The sequence below is a fragment of the Arachis ipaensis genome, chromosome B10 (genome assembly GCF_059453495.1).
Source record: "Arachis ipaensis isolate K30076 ecotype BB chromosome B10, ASM5945349v1, whole genome shotgun sequence".
Taxonomy (NCBI): domain Eukaryota; kingdom Viridiplantae; phylum Streptophyta; class Magnoliopsida; order Fabales; family Fabaceae; genus Arachis; species Arachis ipaensis.
In genome coordinates this window covers 107932432-107957629 of record NC_142435.1, presented here as the reverse complement: position 1 = coordinate 107957629, position 25198 = coordinate 107932432, and the positions used below count along the sequence as shown (strand labels likewise).

The following is a 25198-nucleotide window of genomic DNA, read 5'->3' as shown; positions in this document are numbered from 1 at the left end:
TAATAAATTCAGTTCATTTACTTGAACCGAGAATCCATGATTTTAATAGTTTTAGTGAATTTTAAGGAAATGATACAGGTTGACCTTCCCTAATGACTTAGGACTCTGCCGAGAAGTTTTGAATATAAAATCCCATTGTTGGGTGGGTGATTTTGAATACTTTGAAATAAATCTTTAGCTTTCCATGGTTTTGGAAGTTTTGGAAAGAGAATGCCGAGAGCGGCTTTGTTTTGAAAAGGGAACTCACTTTGAGTAAATTTGGCTTATGAGCCTGAGATGATTTGAGAAACGAGATTTCTAAAGCCAAGGCTGAAAAGAGTTGAAACTTGATTTCAAAGTGAAATGAATTCAGAAAATGATTTATGGCTTAAATGCCGATTTCATGAATTTGATGATTTTGAATGTGGAAGTGCTGTTTTGTTGTGAGCCGGAATGGCTGTGTATGATTATGAATATTGGCTGGTTCTGGATTGAACCGAGAGCCGGATGGCTGCGATGGATGTTGATCCATGGCCGAGAATGAAAGCATATATGCTGAGATATTGATAATTGTGATTTGCGCTTTCACTATCGGAGACTTGAGTTTCCCTATGTCGTCAGGGTGGCCGGGCACTGTGAAATTCCTGGACGAGCTCACCCCCATAAATATTCACCAGTGAGGGTGATGGATATGGATCATGATTATGATCAAGCTTATATTGAGTATAACTCGAGTTGGGGAGACACGACAGAGGGACAGTCCAATGGCTAGCTACCAGGACTTGTCGGGTTAGCTCTATAACCGACAGATGATATCATCAGCCACTAGGGACAGGCATGCATCATACGCATTTATGTGACATTGTTTGGGTGTGCATATTATACTTGGCTTGCCTATGTGATTAATTGCTAACTGTTCTACTTGTAATAACTGTTTGTTTGTGCTTGAACTTCCTATCTGTGTTTGCATTTGGGACTCTGTTGGATTGTGGTGATTGGTTGTTGGTTGGATTGTTTGGGCCTAGGGCCGTGGTTGGAATGAGATGAACCGATGGTTGATTTTGGTTTCGTGTTTCTGGTTTGGAATAAAATATGAAAAACTATTTTGGTTCAGTATAGATAAACCTTTTTGAAAGGCTTGATGTTTTGAGAATAGAATGGTTCCTCTTTCAGAAAGGATTTCCGACCTTACTTTTATTGTAAACCGTTGTTTTTGAAAAGAGGCATAAGACGGTTATTAATCACTGGTACAGTTTATCTTCATGTATCCTATTACAGTAATTCCCAAAAACCCTCTACTGAGAACCCTTTCGAGGATGATGTTCTCACCCCCCTACATTTTTCCCCTTTTAGGATATGGGCGCAGAAGTTGCGAAGAGCTTATTTATTTGTTGTTGAGATGTTCCGTATTACTTTAGGTTATTATTTGTACCCTCGCCTTTATCTTGAGATATTCTGTAAGAGAGATAGGAATTGTATTGATTATTGCTTGTAATATATATATATATATATATATATATATATATATATATATATATATATGGATGTACTCTTTATGAGTTTTGTAAGTTGTATGGTATTTATGGATGTATGATATCGGATGAAAGTATTTTTGGATCGGTATTGCGGTTTAAAGTTTTTAAACAGGCTCATATTTTAGTATTAAATAGTATAAAAGTCATCGTAATGTCCGAGCTATCAGAGTCGCGCAGCCGGAAGTGTGAACTTTGGTAGTTAGGGTGTTACAATTACAATCATGATCTTGTCTCTCATCATAAATATCATATCAAATCTCATCATCAATAACAATCATTCATCATCAATCATAATCTTTTACATATCACTTGACTTAGTCAAAGTTCTCATTATAATGCTCATATTAGTCTTACTTTTTACTATAAGCCTCTAATCAAGTCTCATAATTATCAACTCAACTCCACTTCCTACTCCGCACACTTTAATATTCACCAGATTAGACTTAAGCCATTACTTATGATTTACGGGTATGAGACGTCTAACACAATACCCTGTACTCAAGGTTAAGATTGCACATAAACTAACTCATACACATAATCATTTATAGTCAACCTCAAACTAACTCATTCAATCTCATCACCTCATTCTTTAATTATTTACTTTATGGGTTAACAAGCCAAACTTTTATCTCATAATTTTTAAGAATCACAACTTAATTACATGTCCTCCAGTTATCTCTTTTTCCTTTAACTCTATTATTTGGCTCCATAAATATTATCTCATATTCACACTTCCTAAACTCAAACCCATCGGTTGATAAAATAATTTAACTTTTAAATGTTTAACTAATTAATTAAACCTCCTTTCAAATTAACATTAATCACTTATTTACTCTTTTCGTTGTCCATCAAAATCAAATAAGTTAAGTCACAAATTGATTTCACAAGTTAACAAAACCATAAGAATTTAATTTTTTCTTAATCAAGTTATCAAACTAACTTCATTTCTATTTTAAGTTTAAAATTTCCCAAAGAGACTCAAAATCACCCCATTTTTTAATCAAAATCTTAATTGCAACATCATAATTATTTATTCTTAAAACAATCACCCCATTGCTTTAAATTCGCTAAAAAACCCCAAAATAAAATTCTTTAATCAAAATTAATCAAATAAAAACTCATTTTGTTTAATTAACCAAGTTTTCGAAACTAGTTTTCAATTTCATTTTTAAGTTTAAGACTTTTTCAAAAAGACTCAAAAATCATTATATTTCACCAATCAAATTGAAATACTTTAAATTCATCAAAACTTCTCAGAACATAATCTTTTAATAAAATTTAACCAAATAAAACTTTAAACAGAGTCTTTAATTTTTATAAAACTTTAAACAGATTCTTATTATTCAATTTCACTCAAATTCCTATGAAAATTTTGGTAGAACCTCCCCCAAAATTCAGACTTTGTCACCCTTCAAGGGTCCATCCAAACCAGACATCTCTCAACTTTTATCAACTGTTTGAATGCCAAATCATTTCTAAATACAAATCAGATTTTCAATATAATTATTCTTGGTTTGTTATCTTTTAATTGTCTTCAAGTTATTAAATTTTTATGCATTTAGGTCAGCAACCAAGTTGTTCAAATCCTAATTCACCCACCAAGAGGCTTCAAGTATTGTTTGTAACAACCCGTATTTTTTAAACTTATATCATAGATTATTTATAATTTATTTTATTAATATGAACTTATTATCTTTAGAGGAATACTTAATTAAAAGTAATTACATTAATTTTATGATTATTAAAGTTTAAATTAATTATGATTTATTCTATTAGTTTGAACTATTTATTAGAAACTATTTTAATAGGAAAATTAAATTAATTTTTATAATTATTATCATTTGAGTTTGGATTAATTAAAATAATTATATAATTTTTCTATAATAAGATATTTTACATAATTGAAATTATTAAATTATAATTTTAGTAATCTATTAATAATGAATATTTTATAATTTAATTTGAGTAATTAATATTTCAAGTTCAAAATCTGTCGGTATGAGCAAATATCGGTGCTCTTTGATGGACTTAGAGTTGCTAATGCTTCCTTGTATATCTTCTATCCTTATAATTATTATGTTACTAATGTCATTTATATTAGTAATTCATATATATTTATCTCCATAAATATTATTACTTGTGTTTTAATATATCTATCTTTTATAATTATTCGTTTAAGATATTTATAACTTGAATCGATGATTCATCAGTTTCAGGATGTGACACACGCCCTTTCCCTAAAACATCATCATTATCATAATCTTATGTCATTTCTTCTTCCTCATTAACCGAACCAAGAAAAAAAAAAGAGAGAGAACGTGAGTGAGAGAAGAAAGAAACCATGGAACCTTCGACCTTTCAAGCTAATTTCTTTAGCTCCGCAATTCTGATAAAAAATCTAAAATGATTAAAGTGTTTGTATCTTCTTCCTCTTCGTGATGGTACCACTTTCTATGGAGGAGAATCAATGGTGACACCGCTGATTTTCCATGCATGGTTCGCCCAAGTGGGAGCAAGGTGGAGTAGTCGATTTTTCACATTTTCTTCTTCAATTTCTTTATCAGAAACCTACCCTAATGCTTCGATTTTGGTAATTTTTATACGGAGGTAGGGTTTGGTAATTCTGTGATAATTAAATATGCTCTTGATGTGTGATTGTTGGTTTGATGATTATTGCTTAAAATTGAATGAGTTTATGCTTGATTCTTGTTGAAATTTTGATGATTTATGAACTTGATGGTTTGGCTACCAAAAAAGCCCTTGACTGATTATTGTTGATAAATTTGAGGCTAGTATTAAGTCTGATCTTGATGAAAAATTGATGAAAATTTATGGTTAGGAAGTTAACGTGAAAGTTGTGAAAAATTGATAACAGAAAAACTCAAAAACTGATTAAAAATCAAATTGAAAATTTGAAGGAAACTTAAAAGAAGGTTTGATTTTTATGGTGGAGGTGTGATCACCAACACAAAGTTTATTTTTGAGAATAAAGTTGTATTTTGATAAAAGATCGTAGTTAAAAATAGTAATTTTATAAGTTTAGGCGTATTTTGGGTAATAAGTAAAAGCTCAGGGGATAAAACAGGTATTTTATAAAAGTAAACGGATAATTTTGATAATTATAATGTATGTAAATTATTTTAGTAAGTTTGTAAAGTACGTTGGTTCAAGATATAAATCTTTCTGAAAGTTCAAAATTAAATGTAATTCCTAAAAGTTTAACGGTAAGACTTTTAATAAATGTGTTTTTATTATAATTAGTCTACTTATAATAATATAATTATTATCTTTTTACTAAAGATATTATTTAATTTGAATATTTGTTAATAAAAAAGTGAAACAGTAATATTCCCTAAAAATGTTAGAAAGTTAAATCTAAATTAAGAATTTTATGATTCTCCTATCATAACACACTTAAGGAAAGGCAAGGGAAGAGTGTGAAGATAACTTATATTGTTGAAATGTAAGAAAGGAAAAGAGAATGATAAAATAAATAAAGAAGAAAGAAAAAAATATGAAAGGAATCTCTATCACAGTAGAGTAGAGTAGAGAGCAAAGACTAAAAGAATCTAAAGAACCTCTGCCACAAGAGAGCAGAAAAAAAAAAAGAATATATTAACTAAAGGGGATGTCTATCACATGAGAGTGGATCTCTGCCACAGGAGAGCAGAGACCAAAGATAAAAAGACTTTAAAAGACCATCTGCCAGATGAGAGCAGATGAAACATGATTGTTGTTTGGGCCTTAGTGCCAAATGTTTAAAGGTGGGAACACCTACGAATTGATAATTATTGATCACGGAAATAACCCACGATCTGTTGTGTGTTGATCTTGGGGACACCCATGAACTGAGGATCACTGTTTTCTCTTGTGCGTATATTATGGCGTCAAGCTTTGCATCGATTGCCGGTGGTCCCAAATTGATGATACTCTTAACCACCGACACGTATGGACAAAGGACACAACGAAAAACCATATCTAAGTCTAGTTTTTAGGTAATGTCGGGTTGTAGGGTGTAAACCGACACATGAGCTCATAGCTTGCATAGGACAACATGCATCATACTTGTATACGCATATTTCTCTGTGATGTGTTTTTTGTGTATATATATGGATGCTTTGTATGTACTTTATGATTATTTGACTTCTGTGTTCTTTATTTGTTAAGTTAAATGTATTCTATTGCTTGTTGCTATTGGCTAATAATAGTAAAATGAACTTAACTTTTAACTCCGATCTTACTAAGGACTCCCCAATTTTTACCCCTCTTTCTACCCCTTTCAGCTACAGGTGCGAAGGCTTATTATAAGTTGTGGAAGCATAAGAGAGTTTGTTTGCGAGTTGAGTTGTTGTTAGAAGTTATTTTTTTCCTTGTCTTGTTTGTTAAAGCTTTTATTTCAAGGGGTAGGCTTGTATATATTGTTCATTGATTAACTATAATGTATTACTAGTAATTATGTGATTATTGTTGATTAGAAGTCTTTGTTAAACGGTTATTAATGAATAAAAACAAAACTTTACTAACCTTTTTCCCAAAAATGGAAACATATTAACATCGTAAAGACTCAATATTAAATAGATAATAAAGAAAATCAGGTTAGTAATACCTTACTTTTAGTACGATCATGACGTGCTAAAAGTTGGGTCATTATATTATTACTAATTAATTTTATTATTTGAGTTATTATTCTCTTTTTAATATTTAATCAACTTCAACTCAATTATTCAAAATAAGTTTCAAGATTCAAAATCAAATTAATCGAGTCTTTAATAAAAATAATCTAGCCGTAAAATATAAATCAGCTCAGATGCACGTATTTACTAAACTTTTAAAGCATTCCAAATTTGTGCCACAACAAACAACCTTTACCTCAATTATTGCAATTCTACAACACGGCAACAACAGTAGCAGCCGCAACATTCACTGCAGTTGCAGCAACCTCGATGATTTCCAAGCGACCACAATGAACACAGCAACAACAATGCATATCATGAGGGACAACCAAGGATGCTGCGGTAGTAACTCCGGCAGCCACAAACGCAACATACAATAATGTTACTCAACCCTACGACATTCAATACCTCAAAATCTTTAACAAATTATAATAGAATACTAATGGTGAGGGTTTCAGAACAAGAAAACTTACTGTAATTAGAAAAGAATAGAGGAATAAAAAGATAGCAGCTCCGGTGATGACTCCCGCGACCACAGCGCCATTCTCCAGTGGCCAGGCATGGCAGCACGGTTTTCTCCTCCTCTGACGAGTTCCTCTCCTCTTAATTCATGTTCTGCTCATTCTTCCCCTTCATGTAGCAGAGACAGCAACCACCACGACGGTGACAAAGCACCTCTCTCTCTCTCTCTCTCTCTCTTTCTCTTCGGGCTCCTTCGTGGCGTTCTTTGGTAGCGACGAATTCGCACAGCTCCAATGGTGGTGACGGTTGCAGCAGCGACAACAGGCATGACAGTGACAAGGTGCATCGATGGCTCTAGGCAGCAACTCCCTCGTGAGATCTCTCTCCCTCTGGTTCTAATTCCTGACCCTGACGACGGCTCCAGGATTTGCTGATGCCGTGTCTCCTTCTTCTCTCCTTCCTCGCTGCAGCTCTCTCTTGCTCTCCCTCTTTCTTCTTCTCTTATGATCCGCATGTGTGTAGGTGAAGTGTGTTGTGTGTGAGTGCAAAGGCGGTGGCAGCGCTGAAAGTGAGGAAAGTATGTGGTGTGTTAGTGTAACACCCTAACTACCAAAGCTCATGCTTCTGACTGCGCGACTCTGATAGCTCGGACATTACGACGACTTTTATACTATTTAATATTAAAATATGAGCCTGTTTAAAAACATTAAATCGCAGTACCGCTCCCAAAATACTTTTGTTCGACATCGCACGTCCATAGATACCATACAACTTTCAGAAACTCATAAAGAGTACATCCATATATATACATACATATATATAAACATTATTACAAGCATTAACCAATACAATCCCTATCCCTCTTACAGAATATATCAAGATAAAGGCGAGGGTACAATAAACCATAACTAAAACAATACAGAGTATCTCAACAACAAATAAATAAACTCTTCGTAACTTCTGCGCCCATATCCTGAAAGGGGAAAAAATGTAGGGGGTGAGAACATCATCCTCGAAAGGGTTCTCAGTAGAGGGTTTTTGGGAATTACTGTAATAGGATACGTGAAGATAAACCGTACCAGTGATTACTAACCGTCTTATGCTTCCTTTCAAAAATAACAGTTTACAATAAAAGTAAAGTCGGAATATCTTTTCTAGAAGAGGAACCGTTCAATTCACAAAAACTCAAAAGCCTTTTAAAAAGGTTTAACCATGCTGAACCAAATTAGCATTTCACACTTTTCCAAATTAGAAACACAAAACCAAAACCAATCATCGGTCCATCTCAATTTAACCACGGCCCTAGGCCCAAACAATCCAACCAACAACCAATCACCACAATCCAACAGGGTCCCAGATGCAAACACAGATAGGACATTCAAGCACAAACAAACAGTTATTACAGGTAGAAAAGTTAGCAATTAATCACATAGGTAAACCAAGTATAATATGCACACCCAACCAATGTCACATAAATGCATATGATGCATGCCTGTCCCTAGTGGCTGATGATATCATCTGTCGGTTATCAAGCCAACCCGACGTGTCCGGTAGCTAACCCGGGCACAGTCTCTCTGTTGCGCATTAATATCATTAGAGGGAATATGTGCCCTGTCACCATTAGAGGGTATCTACGCCCTGTAGCCATTAGAGGGTATCTGCGCCCTGTCGCGATTAGAGGGTACCGGTGCCCTGTCACCCTTACAACCAGAGAGAAAACACAAGCATACTTACATTCAACATTTTCCATCATTATTCATTTATCATATTCGTTCATTTATCATATATGCATTTATACCCAGCCATAATCCATAATGGCCTTGCCGTAACCCAGCAATAACTCAGCCATCCGGCTCACAGTTCAATCCAGAACTAGCCATTATTCATAATCATACACAGCCATCTCGGCTCACAACAAAACAGCACTTCCACATTCAAAATCATCAAATTCATGAAATCGGCATTTAAGACATAAATCATTTCCTCAATTCATTTCACTTTGAAATCAAATTTCAACTCTTTTTAGCTTTGGCTTTAAAGGTCTCATTTCTCAAATCATCTCAGGCTCATAAGCCACTTTTACTCAAGGTGAATTCCCCTTTTAAAACCATGCCACTCTCGGCATCCTCTTTTCAAAACTTCCATAACCATGGAAAGTTAAAGATTCATTTTGAAACATTCAAAATCATCCATCCAACAAGGGGATTTTATAACAAAAGTTTCTCGGCAGAGTCTCAAGTCTTTAGGGGAGTATATCATAACTCATTTGCCAAATTCACTTAAAATCATTAAACACCTTGGTTTCCTGATTTGAGTAATAAAATAGGATCTAAGCCAAACCGAGTCACGTAATCCTTTACTTCTTTCAAAGCCGTTTCCTTTACTTAGGAAAAACCAGCTTTAACCCCCTTGTTAAATTCTAAAGCGTTTCAACTGTCCAAAATTGTTTTAGTTTTGCAAAAATTCAGAATCCAAAGAGTACTTAAAACCTTTCTCAAAACATTTCAAAATGAAACTTGTCAATAGACATTCAGATTCTTTCAAAGTCATTGAAACTTCTTTAATTGAAACCCCCAAATCAAATTCAAAGGCATTGCCCTTGTCACATTTAAAACAGTTTTAAAACATAAGTTTCATCTAAATAACTTTCTCCTGAAAGAGATACAATGCCTTTCTTAAGAAGCAAGACTAAATCACAATTTCCTCTTTAGTAATTCATTTGAAAAGCATGAATGATCCTTTCCTTGATAATTTAAATAAAATAGTAGAAGTCTTTAACTCATCATTTTTCCAAATAACATTTCAATAAAGACTCGGATGTTATAGAAATTTCGGCAGCATCTCCCCTAAAACTTGGACTTTGCCACCCGGTTCGGGTCCCAACTAAACCGTTCCACAATCCTTTTCAACAGTCCAGAATCCAAAATCAATTCAAAATCAAGCTAAATCCAACAGTCGCCTCATTGGCATATCTCAAGGAAACCGTTTCAAAATCACACCAATATCAACCGAATTAACTCATTTCCAAAGCTTTAAAGAAACGGTTCAGCAACAATCATTTATCAAACCAGATCATTTAAAGCAAGCCAGACTGAATTCAAGAGTGGATTCTATTTTTCACATTCTCAATAAAATTAACTCAAATTAATTCTCAACGGGTTAAACTCGATCTCAAAGCTTTAAAAGAATCAACTTGAAAAGCATTTCGTTTCACAAAACCACACAACAATTCAACCAACAGACGTTCATAACCAACCAAGGCAAATCAAGCCATACATAAGGCCGATACAATCACCAAATACACATTCACTCACATCAGTATCCATATGTAATAATTCTAGTATATAAAATATAGTTTTTGAAAAATATCCCTACCTCAAAACGCAAAGTTCCATAATCTAAACGCCTCACAGAGTCCTTTCCGCCTCAACCCGAACTGACGGCAATCAAAACCTCAGCTCCCAGCCACTTTCGCAATATCCATAGAAACAATAATCGCAACATACAATAATCAAGACTCGACCCCCACGTTACCAAAACTCATATTTATTAATCAAACATAACCGGATACTACCACGAGGCTTTTTCGAAACACACTTACTTACCGAAATAACGAGATAAGGCAGCTGCGATTTCGAACAGGCTCGGCAACAGCTCCGGCGGCGGCCAGAAGCTCCGGTAGATCAACTATAAAGACTGCGCAGCGTTAAAACCTTCTCGAAATGCAAAAAGGCAGAAACTTCAAATAAAACCCTTACCGGCAACTTTTCCGGCGACGGCAGAAGTAGCCAGAACCTCTGGCGGTGGTTCCGGTGGCCTCAGAACTCCGGTAGCGGTGCTGTTAGACTCCGATGGTGTTTCAGGGCAGCTCCAGTGGCAGAAGGGTTTTCCGGCGACCATACACAGCAGACCCCAACCACAGCAGCAACTAGGAGACCGGCGGCCATGGCGGCAGACTCTGACGGCACGGCAGCAAGGGCGGTGGAACCACCCACGGCGACGGGGATACCCTCAACCACAACCGTTGCAGCAGCGGCGATGGAAGGGCAGCGTTGCTTCCTCGCGACTCATCCCTTTCCCTATTCTCTGTTCGCAGCTTCAACGGCGGCGGCAAGGGATGGGTTCGACGGCGGCAACGAGACGGGCTGGTCGGCGACGAGGAGGACGGCGGCCCCACGCTCAGCGATGGTGGCAGGCGGCGATGGCTTCCCCGCAGTGGCTCCCTTTCGCGCATCTCCTCTCTTCCTGTGCGCGAGCTCAGCGGCGGCGAGACAAAGAGGCGCGACGCTCTTCCTTCTCCTCGGTCAGACGGCGACATGGTGGTGGTGCAACCCAGTACACCGGCGTGACTTCTTCCCCTTCCCTTCCCCTTCTCCGCGATCAACAGTGCTTCGTGGGTGTGTGTATTCTGTTTTCTGATTTCCCCCTTCCTGATTCCCATTCTTCTTTTCCCTCTGGTTTAAGGAACCATGCGTGTGTGCTTAGTTAGGGTAGGGCTGCACAACAAAGACAGTGAAGAAGAGGGTTTGAGGCTGCGCAACATGAAGAGAGAATAGAGGGAAGGGTATGCCAAATTAGGGTAAGGGGCAATATAGTAATTTCGCATAAAATTGGGGATACTATAGTAATTGAAACCCAAATTAGATCCAACACTAATTGTATATAGAAAATACAATTTGCTCATCAATTTTTATAAATTATTTTGAATAAAATGCTCAAGTCAAATAATTAGAAATAATATACTTAATTTCTTCATTTTCCAAAATAGCAGTATTAATATTTAAAATATTACTTATCCAATCCAAATCATATAAAAATCCTTATTATTTTATAACTATCAACTTTATAATTCAAATATAGAAAATAATCCAATAATTGTAAAATTGGATAATAATCATAACTCGTCTCAAATTCAATAAATCAAAACTTGCTTAAATTTTCTTTAATAAAAATGATTTCCGAAATTAAGGCTATAAATAACTATATGATTTGAGACTTGATCATAATAAGACTTTTCAAAAGTTCTGGGTCTTACATCCTACCCACCTTATAAAAATTTTCGTCCTCGAAAATTGATACAAAATGAAAGAAATTTCATAACAGTTCATCCTTGAACACATTTAAGGAAGTAGCAAAAATATCTCATCATATAAACATATATACGATTTCTAAATACTTTGATAGTCATATGCCTAAGGATGCAAAGGTAGAAGTGTGAGTGCAAAGCAACATTACAAGGTAGGCTCAATGCAAAAGGTGACATGGGTCAAACATGTGATACTAAGGCAAGGCATCGAAGGCTATAAAACAGGATGGGGTTAAAACGATGTGCTCAATATCCGCACACTAATCTCATATCAACCTCAAGTTTCAACTTTTCAACTCCATCAAGCACTTTACAACCTCATAGCCAATCATGAGCCTAACACCCGCATGCTCGTTTGCAAGGGACAAAACACCCACAACTCCTAACATTGTACACCTACCGCTTCAACTTCCGTATACACATATCACGTCTTAAAGAGCTAACACATCGCGTTACTACGTCTACAAGTCGCACGTGATATCGAAACAATTCTCGAGTCTACTCAGAAGAATACGAGATCTTAGAAAGGAGAGACAATTATCAAAGATAATACTCATAGATTTGAAAGAATATATCCAATTCCAGATAGACAAGGATGTTCAAGCAATGAAGTTTGCTAGACACAATTCAATTGAAAACTTCAAATATAACCCTTAGATCAAAGAAGTTCAATAGGATCAATAAGAAGAAAACCAGCGCATCAGTTTGAAACAAACTCAAGCTGAGTCGAGGAAGCATGAGGTTTACAGAAGAGAATATTTCAAACCCAAGACCAAGCTCACTGAACTCAAGAGCACGATTAAAATACTTTCGAATACTTTGTTCATGAAAGAATCGAAAGCTTGCGGAAAAACCACTTCGCAATCTAGAAGAAAAGTTAAGCAACAACATCCTTCAAGAGAGTAACAAAAGCATAAACATCGCTTTGCTTTAATACAAATTTCATGTTGAAGTAGATCATGTGGAATTTTAAAAACAAAATGCACACAAACTTGACTAAAGGCTAAAATATTTCCTCAAATATTTCAGAAGGATAGTTAGGTGCCCAACTCAATCCAAAAGAAATTCATAAAAACTCGAAAGAAATCAAATGCTTGTTCAAAAATTCTCAAAGTTCATATTCAAACAAGCATTAAAATTATAGCAAGGACGAAAGAGGAAGTTAAACTCTTTTTAGAAAAGAAATTTCGAGCTAAAAATTTGCTTACAATCTGGTAAGGAAATAAATGGTGCGTTACAAATGAACCGGATTCCATTAAACAAGAAAACTTTTCAAAACCTCATTTAAAATAGCGCATGCCAACTTTAAATTAACTTCGTCAAAATTGAACAATGGTTTCTATCTCAATCAAGCAACAGAAAATAAATTCCGTTTAATATTTATTCAAAGAGAATTCAAAACTTCTTTAAAAGGTTCAAAACAAGACTCCAAAAGTGTTCTTGAAATCACCATCTCAGAAGAACATTCAAGAAGTTTAAGATGTACTAAAAAGGAGTCAAGCCTTGCAAGAAAGGATCTTAAACCAAAGTAGTTCAAACAAGATTCACTAGGCATGAGTCATCAAACAAGCTTTCAATTGATCCAAAAGAATACAAAAGTCATAGGAAAAGACAACTCAATCATTGGTAATTTCTCAAAGGTAAATCTTTAACTAAAAACTCTTGTAGAGAAAATGAGAGAATAAACAATGCACTAATTTGAAACGAATCAAACTGACTCACATACGGATGAGATTCACAAGAGAGGAAAAACCAAGATCAATGGTAATGTTCACAAGATGTAAAAGATTAGTTAAAAACAAAGTCAAACATGACATTCATGGAGATGGAAAGCTTAAGAGAGAATGAGTCCGTTCATAAGAAGAAAGCTGCGAGTCCAACACTTTCAAAAGAACAACAATGGCATGAATCATATAGCATGCTAAATCAAACTCAATTCAAAATAAGTTGAGTAAAGCTTACCAAACGAAACTCAACCGGGATAAAAGTAAAAAATTCTTTCTTTCCAAATTTTTTTTTATCCAAATACATAATCAAATGAAGATGTGCATTAGAAATATAGTAAAATTACCAGAAAGTCAAATTGTAATTTAAGGTAAATACAGTTCCATAAACCAGTAAAAGCACAGGCGAGGTATTAAAAATAGATAGTTGCTAAACAGTATGAGTAATCTTCAAAGTTTTATATATACAAATAAGTATATATCTAATCAACAGCAATTTTCATAAAAATCTCAAAATTAGCTGTAATCACTGTCAAATAAGAGGAAAACTGAATCAACAAGTTCTCTAAGAATGAACTCGGAACCCGGAGTTAAAAGTCACAGCACATTAAGACAAGTTCAAGGCTACATCAAGGAACACGTGAATCAAGAAAAACTCAAACAGAGGAAGATAGATGCAACAAGGATTCCAAACAAGCATATGCAATTAAGATCAAACAAGAATGCATATGAATAGAGGAATAAAGTTGAAAAATCAAACTACTTTTCAAAAGGATTAACAACCAAGAACTTCAAGTTAGGATACGAAAGAACAGGTCGACTCGAACAGAATTCAAGACACACAACTGAATAGCCTCGAGAAATAGTTTCTAGCATTCCCAAAACCCGCGATTCGTTTTACTCAAAACTCGTATATCATCTATGATAACCCATTAGTGCTCTCATATACATAATTCACTAGTATTAAGCCGGCCAAACTTAATATCAGGAATTATGCAATGCAAGACTAACAACGTTAATCAATAGACCGGTATGTGCATAAAGCTCTAATTCCTGTCATTCGACCAGACCTAATACATGACAAACGCTCAGAGTATGCAATTGAAGCATAGTCGGTCCATTCCTCAGGCTCTACAGGAAGGACTGCTCTGATACCATAATGTAACACCCTAACTACCAAAGCTCACGCTTCGGCTGCGCGACTCTGATAGCTCGGACATTACGACAACTTTTATAATATTTAATATTAAAATATGAGCCTGTTTAAAAACTTTAAATCGCAGTACCGCTCCTAAAATACTTTTGTTCGACATCGCACGTCCATAGATACTATACAACTTTCAGAAACTCATAAAGAGTACATCCATATATATACATACATATATATAAACATTATTACAAGCATTAACCAATACAATCCCTATCCCTCTTACAGAATATATCAAGATAAAGGCGAGGGTACAATAAACCATAACTAAAACAATACAGAGCATCTCAACAACAAATAAATAAACTCTTCGTAACTTCTGTGCCCATATCCTGAAAGGGGAAAAAATGTAAGGGGGTGAGAACATCATCCTCGAAAGGGTTCTCAGTAGAGGTTTTTTTGGAATTACTTTAATAGGATACGTGAAGATAAACCGTACCAGTGATTACTACCCGTCTTATGCTTCCTTTCAAAAACAACAGTTTACAATAAAAGTAAATTCAGAATATCTTTTCTAGAAGAGGAACCGTTCAATTCACAAAAACTCAAAAGCCTTTTAAAAAGGTTTAACCATGCTGAACCAAATTAGCATTTCACACTTTTCCAAATTAGAAACACAAAACCGAAACCAATTATCGGTCCATCTCAATTTAACCACGGCCCTAGGCCCAAACAATCTAACCAACAACCAATCACCACAATCCAACAGGGTCCCAGATGCAAACACAGATAGGACGTTCAAGCACAAACAAACAGTTATTACAGGTAGAACAGTTAGCAATTAATCACATAGGCAAACCAAGTATAATATGCACACCCAACCATTGTCACATAAATGCATATGATGCATGCCTGTCCCTAGTGGCTGATGATATCATCTGTCGGTTATCAAGCCAACCCGACGTGTCCGGTAGCTAACCCGGGCACAGTCTCTCTGTTGCGCACTAATATCATAAGAGGGAATATGTGCACTGTCACCATTAGAGGGTATTTGCGCCCTGTCGCCATTAGAGGGTATCGGTGCCCTGTCACCCTTACAACCAGAGAGAAAACACAAGCATACTTAAATTCAACATTTTCCATCATTATTCATTTATCATATTAGTTCATTTATCATATATGCATTTATACTCAGCCATAATCCATAATGGCCTTGTCGTAACCCGGCAATAACTCAGCCATCCGGCTCACAGTTCAATCCAGAACTAGCCATTATTCATAATCATACACAGCCATCCCGGCTCACAACAAAATCATCAAATTCATGAAATCGGCATTTGAGCCATAAATCATTTCCTCAATTCATTTCACTTTGAAATCAAATTTCAACTCTTTTCAGCCTTGGCTTTAAAGGTCTCATTTCTCAAATCATCTCAGGCTTATAAGCCACTTTTACTCAAGGTGAATTCCCCTTTTAAAACCATGCCACTCTCGGCATCCTCTTTTCAAAACTTCCATAACCATGGAAAGTTAAAGATTCATTTTGAAACATTCAAAATCATCCATCCAACAAGGGGATTTTATAACAAAAGTTTCTCGGCAGAGTCTCAAGTCTTTAGGGGAGTATATCATAACTCATTTGCCAAATTCACTTAAAATCATTAAACACCTTGGTTTCCTGATTTGAGTAATAAAATAGGATCTAAGCCAAACCGAGTCACGTAATCCTTTACTTCTTTCAAAGCCATTTCCTTTACTTAGGCAAAACCAGCTTTAACCCCCATGATAAATTCTAAAGCGTTTCAACTGTCCAAAATTGTTTTAGTCTTGCAAAAATTCAGAATCCAAAGAGTACTTAAAACCTTTCTCAAAACATTTCAAAATGAAACTTGTCAATGGACATTCAGATTCTTTCAAAGTCATTGAAACTTCTTTAATTGAAACCCCGAAATCAAATTCAAAGGCATTGCCCTTGTCACATTTAAAACAGCTTTAAAACATAAGTTTTATCTAAATAACTTTCTCCTGAAAGAGATACAATGCCTTTCTTAAGAAGCAAGACTTAATCACAATTTTCTCTTTAGTAATTCATTTCAAAAGCATGAATCATCCTTTCCTTGATAATTCAAATAAAATAGTAGAAGTCTTTAACTCATCATTTTTCCAAACAACATTTCAATAAAGACTCGGATGTTATAGAAATTTCGGCAGCATCTCCCCTAAAACTTGGACTTTGCCACTCGGTTCGGGTCCCAACTAAACTGTTCCACAATCCTTTTCAACAGTCCAGAATCCAAAATCAATTCAAAATCAAGCTAAATCCAACAGTCGCCTCATTGGCATATCTCAAGGAAACCATTTCAAAATCACACCAATATCAACCGAATTAACTCATTTTCAAAGCTTTAAAGAAACGGTTCAGCAACAATCATTTATCAAACCAGATCATTTAAAGCAAACAAGACTGAATTCAAGAGTAGATTCTATTTTTCACATTCTCAATAAAATTAACTCAAATTAATTCTCAATGGGTTAAACTCGATCTCAAAGCTTTAAAAGAATCAACTTGAAAAGCATTTCATTTCACAAAACCACACAACAATTCAACCAACAGATGTTCATAACCAACCAAGGCAAATCAAGCCATACATAAGGCCGATACAATCACCAAATACACATTCACTCACATCAGTATCCATATGTAATAATTCTAATATATAAAATATAGTTTTTGGAAAACGCCCCTACCTCAAAACGCAAAGTTCCATAATCCAAACGCCTCACAGAGTCCTTTTCGCCACAACCCGAACTGACGGCAATCAAAACCTCATCTCTCAGCCACTTTCGCAATATCCATAGAAACACTAATCGCAACATACAATAATCAGGACTCGACCCCCACGTTACCAAAACTCATATTTATTAATCAAACACAACCGGATACTAACGCGAGGCTTTTTCGAAACACACTTACTTACCGAAATAACGAGATAAGGCAGCTGCGATTTCGAACAGGCTCGGCAACAGCTCCGGCGGCGGCCAGAAGCTCCGGTAGATTAACTATAAAGACTGTGCAGCGTTAAAACCTTCTCGAAATGCAAAAAGGCAGAAACTTCAAATAAAACCCTTACCGGCAACTTTTCCGGTGACGGCGGAAGTAGCCAGAACCTCTGGTGGTGGTTTCGGTGGCCTCAAAACTCCGCAGTGGTGCTGTTAGACTCCGATGGTGTTTCAGGGCAGCTCCGGTGGCAGAAGGGTTTTCCGGCAACCATACACAGCAGACCCACAACCACAGCAGCAACTAGGAGACCGGCGGCCATGGCGGCAGACTCTGACGGCACGGCAGCAAGGGCGGTGGAACCACCCACGGCGACGGGGATACCCTCAACCAAAACCGTGGTAGCAGCGGCAATGGAAGGGCAGCGTTGCTTCCTCGCGACTCATCCCTTTCCCTCTTCTCTGTTCGCAGCTTCAACGGCGGCGGCAAGGGACGGGTTCGACGGCGGCAACGAGACGGGCTGGTCGGCGACGAGGAGGACGGCGGCCCCACGCTCAGCGATGGTGGCAGGCGGCGATGGCTTCCCCGCAGTGGCTCCCTTTCGCGCATCTCCTCTCTTCCTGTGCGCGAGCTCAGCGGTGGCGAGACAGAGAGGCGCGACGCTCTTCCCCCTCCTCGGTCAGACGGCGACATGGTGGTGGTGCAACCCAGTACACCGACGCGACTTGTTCCCCTTCCCTTCCCCTTCTCCGCGACCAACAGTGCTTCGTGGGTGTGTGTGTTGTGTTTTCTGATTTCCTCCTTCCTGATTCCCGTTCTTCTTTTCCCACTGGTTTAAGGAACCATAAGTGTGTGCTTAGTTAGGTTAGGGCTGCGCAGCAAATACAGTGAAGAAGAGGGTTTGAGGCTGCGCAGCATGAAGAGAGAATAGAGGGAAGGGTATGCCAAATTAGGGTAAGGGGCAATATAGTAATTTTGCATAAAATTGGAGATACTATAGTAATTGAAATCCAAATTAGATCCAACACTAATTGTATATAGAAAATACAATTTGCTCATCAATTTTTACAAATTATTTTCAATAAAATGCTCAAGTCAAATAATTAGAAATAATATACTTAATTTCTTCATTTTCCAAAATAGCAGTATTAATATTTAAAATATTACTTATCCAATCCAAATCATATAAAAATCCTTATTATTTTATAACTATCAACTTTATAATTCAAATATAGAAAATAATCCAATAATTGTAAAATTGGATAATAATCATAACTCGTCTCAAATTCAATAAATCAAAACTTGCTTAAATTTTCTTTAATAAAAATGATTTCCGAAATTAAGGCTATAAATAACTATATGATTTGAGACTTGATCATAATAAGACTTTTCAAAAGTTCTAGGTCTTACAGTTAGGATTAGGGTGAACTTAATGTTTAGTTTGGAAAAAGAGGGGTAAGAATTATTAGGTAATTTTCACTAAAATCAGGGGGTAAAGTAATTTAAAACCAATTATAATTCAATATAATTATCTTTAAGAATACTTTTTAATTATCAACTTACAAATTATTTTCAAATAAGTACTCAAATTTTAAAATCTAGATATAAATAAATAACATTTCTTTTATTCATAAAATATATAAAACTTTCAATTATTCAATTTAAGTTATAAAACTCTCATTATTTTCAATTACTAAAAGTTTAAATCCCTAATAAGAAAATACCTAATTATTTTAAAAGTTATATATATAAGTCCTAATTAGTTTTTCAACTCATTCTCATAAAAATCAACTTAATTATCTTAATAATTTTTATAATAAGAAGCTAATAAAACATAACTCATTCATAATTAAATTTTCTAAAATTAAGAGGGGTACACAAGTTCTTTCATAAAATATTTCTAAGATTTTAGTTTTAATTGTATAATTTTTTTATAATAATTTAACATTGATAAATTTTGTAATATATAAGTATGTTATTTAAAAAAAATATATATATGATTGATTAAATTTTTTTTATTTTTCTCAAAAAATATATATGTTTTTAACAAGAAATCAAGAATTAAAATACACATTTTTTGTTTGTTCAGTTTGTATGAAATACACGTTTTTTTGACTTAAAAAATTAAGTTTTTTAAATTAATCATATAATTCTTTTATTAAATAACATTATCATTGTTACAAAGGGTGCCTAAAACTAGTTGTGTGTAAATGAGCTAGATGAAAGAGGTCGAAGATGACAATAAGAGTGCTTGAAGTGCTTTCACGTTAACTCCAAGACGGTGGTTGAAAATACCTGTAAGGGACTCCAACATACTAGAATTTGTTGGGATATTTATAAGGAGAGATGATAACTTAGTTCTCTAAATTAATAATATTATCTGAAGTGAGAATGTGATTCCCACCCTTATTGGATGGAAAATTATCTCACATTGTGTAGTTATCAATTTTAAATTATTATGTAAAAAAATTTGTATGATTAAAACTCAAATCTTAAAAATATTTATCAAAAGTATTTGTATTTTAAAAATATGTGAAAAAATAAAATTAAAATTAGTGCATTTAAAGATATTGAGAATTTTGAATTTGTAGAAAAGGAGAGAACACTAGTAAATAGACTAATTTGATACACGACAATCAATTTCTAGGATTAAAATGAGTTCCTTAATGAAAAATCAAGAACCAATTTGGTGCATCTACAATGATGACATAGTGGATGAGATGTGGACGAATAATGTTGCAACATGTTACACACCCATCCACATCAACATACCACATGTCATTGATCAATTTCTCATCATACCATCACACACCATGTCATCAACCATATCAGCATGTCGTTAACGAAAAATAATTCAAGAATTAATGTGGTGCACTTTTGCCAATTTTAGAGACGTAATTGGTGCAATTAGAATCTCATGACCACTTTGGAGCCTAACTTGTAAATAACGATCTTTCTTTTTTATAAATAAAGCACTCATAAAAAAAATTACTACTATTAATTTTTACTCAATTAATTTATTTATAAGCAAATAAAAGAATTTGTGAATAAAAATAAAATTATAGGAATCACAAATCCTTAACTAGGCTCTGAGAATATGGTTCGAACTGTATCATACACACCCATCACATCATGGCCCAAACTCAACTTAGTGGAAGGAAAATTGATCAACAGATTTTCTAGCCTAGTTAGAATTTAGGAAATGGACCATGCTAACAATGTCAACGCTAATTAGTATGTATTCAATTTCATCAACTACTAGTTAAGAACCTGCAATGCAGTATTCACCATCATGTTATTTTTGACACAATCTGGCAGAAAGTAACATCTACCAGAAACCACAATCCTCATTAAACTAGAGGAATCAAGGGCCTAAAACATTGACAGTAGAGTTCTTTCACTCTGTATCAGGGGAACCACCAGGGACCAACTGCATTTACACAGTATGAAAATACAACTAAGAATGCTATATCAGAATTAAACAAAGCATCATGCACCTTATGACACTATTATAGTCTAAACTCTGTAGCACTGTTGTCAAGAAAAGCCTTACATAAGAATTAAGAAAACAAGGAAGTAGTAAACTTGTTGCAAATTTTTTTCCTTCATAGAAACTGTCAAATTACAATATAAGTATGCAGGAGAAAACAATTATTTCTAACTTATAACGGCAATATTATTTCCATTGAGTAAGATCTGATCAAGCTTTGTTATCCGCCTTCCTTCTGTAGTGATTTCACTGTTGGATGAATGTAAAGTTAATAAACCAAATAACCTTATACAAGCTCATAGCATACATGTCAACAAGAATCTTGTCTGAACTGTAGTTTTTTATTTTGAACATTATTTAACCATAAGGTTTTCAAAGCTAAAATATAAAATAAAATAATATTGAAAGCAGGTCACATACACAAAGTAGCAAACTAGCAAATTGTTTCCCTGAATACAATGATAATGTGTGGAATAACATTTTCCAAGAAAATTCGCTAAAGTCAAAAGATACAACAACTTCTCTACATAAACAATTTGATTAACACACCTATTAGTCAACTAATTCTAGTTGTTACTAGAGCTCGTAAAAAATACCAACAACGCCTACAACAAAGTACATTTTACTAGAGTAAAAAACTAATAGTTTAACCAGTATTCAGACAAGTTGAGCACTTTGGATTGGTTTACACTCCAATACCAACAAATCAACATAACAACTAAAAACTTGGGCTATAAGTATGCAGTTAACATAGAAACACACAAAATGCACATAATCCAGTAATATAACATTGGGAAGAAATGGCAACAAATATTGCATAAGAATTAAGTAATTAACAAGTGAGTAGAGGTGTTACTATTTAGTAACATCTTGAAGAACCATATTAACATAGACATCATAGCCTCTGAGAGTACCAATAAGCTCTTTGTCCCCTTTCATTATCACCTATATTTTTGACCCTATACACCGGTCAATCAATTCTCCATATATTCATTCATTACTCTCCAATTGTTACAATAAAAATTAAAAAGGAGTTAGAGAAAATGTGATGATAAGAACAAAGTAAAACAACTTGATGGGAGAAGCTGTGAAGGATTGTTAGCCATGGAACACCCATTGGTAAGTCTCGAAGGATAATTGAAGACAACCCAGCTCAGTCTACAAACAAATCCTAAGTTGTAGATTACTATAGATTGAGGAAGAAAATGATTTAGTGCTTCAATTGTGAGGTGTGAGTTGTGACTCGACTACTATACCCTTTCTTTAAGGAAAACTATATTCATTTGATGAATGCTAGGGTGTAGACAAGAAAAATTTTCTACACTTATAGAATACTAGTGGCATAGCATAGGAAGGATATGTGAACATTTGTGACTGATTGATGGTTCAACAATAGCAGAAAAGGCTGACATATTATAGCTTATCGCAGTGATTAGTAGCATACTGCCATAAAAAGTAACAGTTTGATTTGAAATGTAATCACAGTTTTTTTATCATTTGATGGGCCAACTTTGTCTGTTGAAAGAGTTTTTTGTTTGGCCAAAAATTCATGCACCACACAAGAGTTGAAGAATATTTGGGACAGATGAAGTGTTCCGTATCTAGAATCAAGAGAGCATGACCAAAAACATATATCAAGATAGCAAAAATAACTAATAATCTTAATAGGCCCACAGTATTATTATTCCAGCAGTATATCAGAGTGAAAATAATATAAAAAAAGACCAAAATGCAGGTCACGGAAATAAAAAAGAATTTGTAATGAATGTATATTATGGTTTTCACAAATTAATTTCACCAAAGAATTTTTTTAAATTATGGTTACCACAAATTCTATTTTGTTTTCTAAAATACAACTGGTACAACTTGTTTTTCAGGAATTATAGTTTGGTTTAATAGTAGTGCTTATGTTTTTTAAAAATTTAAGAACCTAGTTTTATATTTAGTAAAGTAAACAAAAAAGATAATATATTTATACTTATAGTTTTTAAAAGTTAACTTCTACTTATTAAAACTAAAAACTCTAAAAAAATTTTGTATATTAAAAAATATAAAAAAATATTCTTATATTTATGTCTATTATGATATTTTAAATTTTAAAATTATTTTACTAAATATAATTATTGTTGTTTGTATTTATTTAAAAATTATTTTTAATTTGATTTATCAAATTTATATGCTACAATTTTTAAAAGGTTATCTTTCAAAACTAATTTTAATAAATTACATTCAAAAGTTAAAAATTTTACCAAACCAGCGTTATATCTAAAAGGCAAAAAATATACAACTTTTTATAAATTGCAGTCTTTCATAAACCCATGCTAAATATTATGAAAAATTTATTCATCCAATCTTTTGTTACTCTACATACTCATTTGTATTCATTTTCCAGGGGTGATGTTATTGTCTTTTTAGCATAATCACGTTACTTTTTTGTTGTTTACTATTATTCATTTTATTTTAAATATTTTATGATGTTATGTCTATAAATTATTTTTTGACTAAACTTTTTTTAAAATATTGGATGTTAACTTTTATAGTAAGATTACTTTATAATATAATATCTTGTGAAAAAATATTTTAATTATATTTTATTATCTAAATACTAAATTTGTAAGATTCTGAATTTTTGAAAATTAAATTATAAAATTAACTAAGATTTATGATATTTATTTCTGATTTATATTTTTAGAAAATTATCTTGTAAAAAAGTAATTGAAGCTAAGTATAAGGTTTTGAGTTTTAAATCAATTAGCACTCATATAATTTTCATAGTAAGAGGACATTTTCTTAGTTATGATTTAAAGTTTTAGTAATTAAAAAATAATGAGTATTTTATATGCTTTACTTTAAATATTTAGATTTTGAGCCTTATATATAAAAGGCTTACTTCCTATCTCTCAAAGTTTAAAGCAAAATCCTCTAAGTTAACAAAATACAATAATCCAAAAGTGAGAGAACTAATAACAAAATAAAGTACAAAATAAAGCTGAATCATCCTTCGTTCTGTCACCACGTCCGCAAACTTATTGAGGTGTGTTGCGACCTGCATCTGAAAAATAACAACTGTAAAATCCGATTAATTAATGGCTAATTAACCCATAAATTAAAATATATTCTAGAGAAGGAGAAAATGGGATTTTTATGGTTTAATGTGATAAGAAAATTTAAAACGAGAATTTTGACACAAATTTTAAAGAAATTGGCCCAAGATTTGACTAAACGGGCCAAACCGGACCAACCGGTTGGGCCCAAGTGTAACACCCTACCATACAAAGTCTTATGCTTAAGTCATAATTCAGAGATGGCAAGGTATTACGACCTCTAAAACAAAAATTTAGTACGTATAGTAGTATGAATAATTGATTATAACTAGGAGCCTTTGTAGAAAAAGAGGGGGTAAACAAAAACCGTAACTCGAACGCGCAACACTCCGATCGATAACGTAACGAACCGGGATAAGCTAACGCGAGGTCATATATATAAAGAGTGTCAAAAACAAGAATATCAAGACTCAAAATCCGGCTGCGAAGAGAACCGGTCCGAGCATAGCAATATATACATATAATAAAATAAGGAAACCCCAAAGGAAACCTGATGAGCGGATAATTTATACGCTTTTTGACATTGTTTTTAGTATGTTTTTAGTAGGATCTAGTTACTTTTAGGGATGTTTTCATTAGTTTTTATGTTAAATTCACATTTCTGGACTTTACTATGAGTTTGTGTGTTTTTCTGTGATTTCAGGTATTTTCTGGCTGAAATTGAGGGACTTGAGCAGAAATCAGATTCAGAGGTTGAAAAAGGACTGCTGATGCTGTTGGATTCTGACCTCCCTGCACTCAAAGTGGATTTTCTGGAGCTACAGAACTCGAAATGGCGCGCTTCCAATTGCGTTGGAAAGTAGACATCCAGGGCTTTCCAGCAATATATAATAGTCCATACTTTGGCCAAGAATTGATGACGTAAACTGGCGTTCAACGCCAGCCTTATGCCCAAATCTGGCGTCCAGCGCCAGAAAAGGATCCAAAACCAGAGTTGAACGCCCAAACTGGCACAGAAACTGGCGTTCAACTCCACAAATGGCCTCTGCACGTGCAACAC

At 34.3% G+C, this 25198-nt stretch overlaps 1 pseudogene; it reads right to left on the bottom strand.

The window, feature by feature from the left end:
* Positions 1-21001: 21001 nt before the first annotated feature.
* On the bottom strand, positions 21002-22326 carry LOC148581240 (sm-like protein LSM5; annotated as a pseudogene).
* Between the last annotated feature and the right edge of the window lie 2872 nt (positions 22327-25198).